This window comes from Sabethes cyaneus, chromosome 1 (assembly GCF_943734655.1).
Source record: "Sabethes cyaneus chromosome 1, idSabCyanKW18_F2, whole genome shotgun sequence".
NCBI classification, from domain to species: domain Eukaryota; kingdom Metazoa; phylum Arthropoda; class Insecta; order Diptera; family Culicidae; genus Sabethes; species Sabethes cyaneus.
Window position 1 is genome coordinate 113,939,469 of NC_071353.1, and position 6,848 is coordinate 113,946,316.

Sequence of the window (6,848 nt, forward strand, 5' to 3'; positions counted from 1 at the left end):
CCCGGTTAGAATACTAGTTGCACGAAGCGACGTGATCGAAGTCTTGTTGAGATGTGCAGCGATGCGAGATGAAATGCGATTCTGGACACAAGTTCGAAGCGATGACCAAGTCAGGTGTCTGCAGGCTGCGGTGCAAGTCGGAAACGATGACGTACGGAGATAGAATGTTCAAGCCGAGCATCGTTCCAGCGCAGCCGGAAACCGTCGAACTCCGGAGACCGGCTGTTCTTTAAAAAAAACATGTCGAGTGGCTCAGCACAGCGCGGAGAGGTGTGGAGGAGTCTATGCCGCTACCTATGGATATGTTTCTTCGGAATAGATAACACACGAGTATTCGTCCAAAGTCTACATTTATCGAACACATATATATTTATATTTATACTAGCTGACCCGACAAACTTCATATTGCCACAAATTGACCTGTGTTGTACATAAATCATGAATCTCGGATGATCTTTGTCACAATCTAGAGTTTTGCAAGTTTCTGAGGAGTTCAACCTTAGATGATTTATTTTGGCAGTTACGTAACTGTGAAAACATCCCAGGTAACCAATAAGCATCACCAATGCTATTCAAATGTAGGCCAATAAGCATTTAAGTCGCCTTAAATGCTATTTTGGCAAAGCATGCAGCTACTTTACTGATAACCTTCTTATAGTGCTGACAATGCTAATTTACAGCTAATTACCGACACGAAGAATTCGAATACAATTTTGGATGCCAATTTACAACAGCTATGCAGTCAAAAAGCTAATATACAACAACATGCAATATAAAATGCCAGATACGCTGATTTGCTGCTTATGTTAATGCTTATTAGTTACCAGGAATGGGTAATTTATTATACAAATTTGCAATTTTTCCTCAAAGTAAAGTAGAAAACAACTCCCCTGTCCCCTCATTGCATAGCCAGAATGCGGATAGTAATATTCGCCATGATTGTACAACATTTCGCTGAATATCATTTTGCGAAAACCCTTAAGCGGAATGTACCATTTCACGGAAAACTTTTTTGTGGAAAGTACCATTTCGCGATCCTCTCCTTACTCGCTGTCGCTCGTTCCAGGAAACCCAGGTAGACCTAGGAAAACAAATAAACCTAGACAGTAGTTATTTCTGCGGGGAGTTGCCTCTCCAAAGTGGGCGGCGCTTCCGACGGCGGGTCACCGGCAACACTCGCGGCCGTCTCGTCCTGAATGATCTAGTGTTACTATAGATAGTTTTTGTGGTCTTGTTATTGACTAATGTTTTATGGAAGAGTCACGAACTTCTCGAGTTCGATTAGTTTTTGAGTTTCGCAAAAATTTCCGTTTTATTTGTATGAGAGTCCATATCCCCCTACCACAGGGGTGAGAGGTCTCTAACTATCATAAAATAAATTCAAGACTCAAAAATCTCCCGCATGCTAAATTTGGTTCCATTTGCTTGATTAGTACTCAAATTATAAGTAAATTTGTATTTCATTTGTATGGGAGCCCCCCTCTTAAAAGGGGAAGGGGTCGTAATTCACCATAGAAAAAATTTCTGCCATCTAAAATTCCAACATGCCAAATTTGGTTCCATTTGCTTGATTAGTTCTCGAATTATGAGGAAATTTGTTTTCATTTGTGTAGAAGCCCCTCCCCCTCTTAAAGTGGGGAGGGGTCCTAATTCACCGTAGAAAATATTTTTGCCTCCAAAAACCTCCACATGCCAAATTTGGTTCCATTTGCTTGATTAGTTCTCGAGTTATGAGGAAATTTGTATTTCATTTGTATGGGAGCCCCCCCATCCTAAAGTGGGGAGATGTTCCAATTCATCATAGAAAAAATTTTAGTCTCCAAAAACACCCACGTGCCAAATTGGGTTCCATTTTCTTGATTAGTTCTCGAGTTGAGGAAATTTGTATTTCATTTGTATGGAAGCCCCCCTCTTAAAGGGGAGAGGAGTCATAATTCCCCTTCTAAAGTAGGAAGGGGTCCCAATTTACCATAGAATAAATTCTTGTCACCAAAAACACCCACATGCCAAATTTTGTTCTATTTGCTTGATTATTTCTCAAGTTATGCAGAAATTTGTGTTTCATTTGTATGGGAGCCCCCCTCTTAGTGGGGAGAGGGGTGTTTTGCCACCGAGAGAACCTTCCCTAGCCCCAAAAACCCCTACATGCAAATTTTCACTTTTTTTGAATATTTAAAAAACAAAAGTTCGTATCACCCTAATATGATTGTCAGGAACGTGCTGCTCGAGCCAAAGATGCTGCTCACCCTAATAGGTTAATTCACGGTCACCCTAATGGTGCAAAAAGACGGGCTACATTTTATTATTAAATTTCTCCGAAGAGACCATCCTTGAAAAATTACACATTTTTCACACCATTGCTAATGTCCGCTTTTTTCAAAATCGGACCACCGTGGAATGTTTGTTCTCTTCTACAACCTCATTTTACGTTCAGAACATCAATTTGGCCTAGTTTCAATATTCAAATGATAAAATTGATTTGAGAGAAGGGTTTACACCTTCACAAAATTGTTTGTAGTGATGTCCGAAATTTTCAATTATTCGACTACCGATTAATCGGCGAGCGTTGTCTGAACTAATCGATTAATTCAACTATTCGTGCTAGTGGTATTCGATTAGAAATATTCGAATATTTTTTTCATTAATTCGATTAATCGAACGATTATGAACGATTAGCGGCCATTATTCGGGGATTATTCGCATTCATATTATTTCCTTTGAACTATTCGATTAATTCAACTACTCGTGCTGGCAGTATTCGATTAAAAATTATTCGAATATTTTTATAATTATTCGATTAGTTGAATTAATCGAACGATTAACGGACATCACTAATTGTTTGCTTTCAGGACATCAACTTGGTCTAGGCTCAATCGAAACAAATAATTCTTTACGTATCGGACGGGAAGGCCTAGTCTCTTTTTTGTGTTATGTGTTGGTTGTTAAATTTAAATTAAAGTATATAAACTTGCCGTCGCGGGCTTGGAAAGCAATATCATGCTTACGTGTGAGTGGTTGATTCGTTAATTCTTGACTGTGATTGACATTTATGACTATTTCAATGGCGATTTGACAAATTTCTAATATGTTTGCTAAACCAATCAAATTTCTTTAGAATCAATTGAAAAAATGAATTGAAAACGTAACTACTTTTCGTTACAAGTTTATTGCTCGTACTGCTAAAATGCACCCCAATATAGAAAACAAAAACGTAGTTCTACGTTAAAAATCCCGTCCAATTGAAATTTTATTGTGTTTAAAAGTACCTATACATACAAAAAAGACTTGTTCAGCTATATACTGGGACCTGTGATACTGATTTCTCCATTGAATTTGTATTTTTTCATGTAAAAAGAAATTAAATAGCTTTAGATTTAGCACCCCGAAAGAACCCGAAACAATTTCTGCAATTATTTTGCATTCCTATGTAATTTATTGTATTTTTGAAAGTGAACTATTTGTGTGGCCAGATTGAAACCGAATACTTGAGTCTTGCAAAAATCAGAGCAGGTCAAAATCGAAACATTATTCTGGCTTTGCTATTTATACACGTAGAATAAGCTTTAAGCAAGTTTAATTTAACCCAATATGCCGCAGTCTCATTTCATTAATCGAATTTTTTTTCTCAGCCATAACAAGAACGAGCAAAATAATTTCTAAGTTACTTACCTACGGGCGTATATCAATCTCATAATAAATCAAGCTGCTTTTTAATATTTAACGTAAAATTTTCCCATACAAGACACCTCAAAAATCCTTATTTAACAACCTAACAGTACCACCGGACCATTTCCCGGCTGGCAACTCGGTTGCGTCCTGAGCTTGTGTTGTTGGCTTTTCCTTCGCCCGCTTCGTGTGCATGCAATGCGTATCACGATTGTGTTTGTGGACGGTCGGCGATTGAGTGAGCGACAGATGAAAATTGGTGTCCTCCCCCTTCACGTCAACCAAACCGAGCCGACTCAACCCAACAACAACATAACACAAGCACCTTTATCAACACACCACCAACCAACCCAACCATCCAGCCCCGCAATTCTCAACCATCGGCGGCAGCGACGACGACGGTGTTTCTCACTTGCCAATCTCCAACATTCTTCAACTACTGAAACTTCTTCAGCGCTATGCTACCGATTAACACCAACACAGCCACACCGGTCGGTCGTCGGTGGCCTGTCTCTGCTGCGCGGCGAATGATTCCAGCAGCCACAGCCAGCCAACCAGCCAACCAGCCAGCCAGCCAGCAAGCAGGCAAAGGAAAATCAAAACCAAAGGAAGGAAACCTACTTCTTCATAAACACGCACACACCGACAGAGTCGACTGCTCTCCTTCTTTTCTCCTCCTTGCACCCAACAACCCAGACTCTTTAGTCTAGTCTCAGGGGTCTGGTTTGATTAATCCAAAATTCCACTCGAGTTGGGTTCCAGGCCACTTTTCACCACTAAATCACGCACGGTTACACGTTACACCTGGCAAAAACGGTTCCAACAGGATTCACAAAGTCGTTGCGCAAACGGCGAACACAATTTCGGTCACTTTTGCACCGGTAATTTGAAATCAAAAGTCACTTTTTTCTGAACAGATTTGCAATGGGGGATCCAAAGAGACAACACACTGGACACTCTACACACAACAGTCAGGAGCCCGACGTTCGGTGGACGTTCGATACGCCATCTTCCTTCGTTCTGAACGAGAAGAGCAGCAGGCAAGTTTGATAGAGCGCTCGCTGTTGTACACCGCTTGCGTGTTTTGGGCATGCAGGTTAACGTGAAGCGAAACTCCTGCTGGAGTTGGTTCGGGTGCGCGGGTGCAAGAGAGAGAGCGATGTTCAAACTTTGCGAGAGGTGAGAGTAATTTTCGCTATATTTTGGGAGAGTGCATTTTGACAGCAGCAATCCGACGGCCGAGGGGCTCTGTTATATGATGGGAGATTTCTCGATATAGAATTAGCAAAAGGGCGAATGTCGTAAATGTAAACAGAAAGCTTTTCGGGTGCGGGCACGGGTGCCGATTATTTTCTGCTACACGCAAAACAATCTACACGTGAAAAATCACGTATAAAGCTCTCTACAGGGAGTTACGTGACTCGGTTGAACATTATTGGAAAATACAACAATATCTATCTGATTTCCACGTAAATGCACGCATACTGGCTGGTAAATGGCTGGGTAATGCGTAACATCGGTACCCCGCGTACCTGCAGTTATAAAATAGACCCCGCAATGGTCATTAGCCTCTTATCCAGCAACTCCTCTCCCTACCTCCTCGTGGTACCAGCCGGAATACGAGCAACCTTGGTGGAGATCGGGTAACCAACCCCGGTGGAAGCTAAGGTCGTATACCGACAGAGAAGGAGGCACTCATGCATCTGCTGAGTGTGGGGCAAAAGGAACAGCCTTGCCAGCCGTGAGCGTCTGACTCCAGGTTAGGGGCGGCTCGCGACGGTGATTCCACTGTACGGTGAATCGCCGTTTCCGTACCAGGTATGCGGCTGTATCCCAGGTTAGGGGCGGCATACAACAGCGACTGATCCGGAGCGGACGGCTGACTTATGAAACGCTGTGTCTCGCCAGCTATACCCAAGACAGCAGCCCTGTCCGCGAGACTAGGCATCGCAGCCCCAGTAAGGCAGTATGCTTATACAACTTTCGCTAGGAGAAATTCAGGAAAGGAACTACAACCGGATAATCGGCATGGACCCAGGCAAAAGAAAAAGGACAACGATTATTGGAAACTTGGTACTTGGAATGTCAGGACTCTACTTGAACCGGCACGCGCGGGTATCCTGGTAAGAGAGCTGCAGAAGATGAAGGTCGAGGTTGCAGCCGTCCAGAAAGTGCGGTGGCCGAAGACGGGAGAACGTGAATTCCGCGCAGTAGATCCTATTGCGGGCACGACATTCAAGTATCACATCTACTACAGTGGCGGCGATAAAGCAGAGCATGGAGTCGGATTCGTATTACATGGAAATCAAATGAAGCGTGTCATTAGATGGAGGCCCATCAATGACCGTCTATGCGTGTTGAGAATTAAGGGCAAATTCTTCAACTACAGTCTGATAAATGTGTACGCACCGACGAACGACAAGCCCGATGACGTAAAAGAGGCGTTCTATGATCTTCTCGGCAGAACATATGGAGAGTGCCCAAGACATGACATAAAGATAATCATCGGGGATACAAATGCACTGGTCGGACGTGAAGAGTTCTTTCGTCCCGTTATTGGCAGAGAAAGCCTCCATTCTACCACAAACGACAATGGCCTGAGGCTAATCAACTTCGCTGCAGCCAGAGGAATGGATATCTGTAGTACCCATTTTGCACGATGGAACATTCGGAAGTGTTATATCTACTCCTTGATTTAATCGTGTACTCTTAACGATCAGTTTATTAGTACATTCGATAATATCAATGTATGTGTGCTAATACCGCACGAGCGGCAATAAAGATCGCTGGCTGAAACTCAGCGAGATCAGTTTAAGTTTGTTATCCAACTACAACGCGTGCTTATCTTGGTTTTACGAACAAAAAGAAAAATACCTCTTTTATTAGGGATATAAAAAGTGGCGACGCGGATAAAAAGTGAAGTTAAAAGTGTTAAAACAATTAATAAAAGAAGCCGTTTTTCCAGTGTTAAAGCTTAAAGTGAAAATTTAGAAAAAGGAATTGATTCCGGGGGAATTGTGCGTGTTCACAACCGGTGAAGAGAGTCGGTCCTTTTTGTGCTGGATTGTATGGTGTCTGCGTAAGTAGTACATATAATAGGTACTGCTTTTGCGTCCATTGTGATCTTTGAGAGCATTGCCTATTGCATAATTTCTCATTCTGCATATTTCTATGGTGGCATT

The 6,848-nt window shown here is 42.2% G+C and overlaps 1 protein-coding gene across 4 annotated transcripts in view; it reads right to left on the minus strand.

Annotated features, from left to right (window-relative positions):
- Nucleotides 1–4,649, minus strand: part of LOC128732307 (ephrin type-B receptor 1) — a 232,992-nt gene extending 228,343 nt beyond the window's left edge. For all 4 annotated transcript variants that reach the window (XM_053842935.1, XM_053842286.1, XM_053836532.1 and 1 more), the window contains exon 1: nucleotides 4,288–4,649. The gene's annotated coding sequence lies outside the window, so the exon portion shown is untranslated. The remainder of the gene's footprint in view (nucleotides 1–4,287) is intronic.
- Between the last annotated feature and the right edge of the window lie 2,199 nt (nucleotides 4,650–6,848).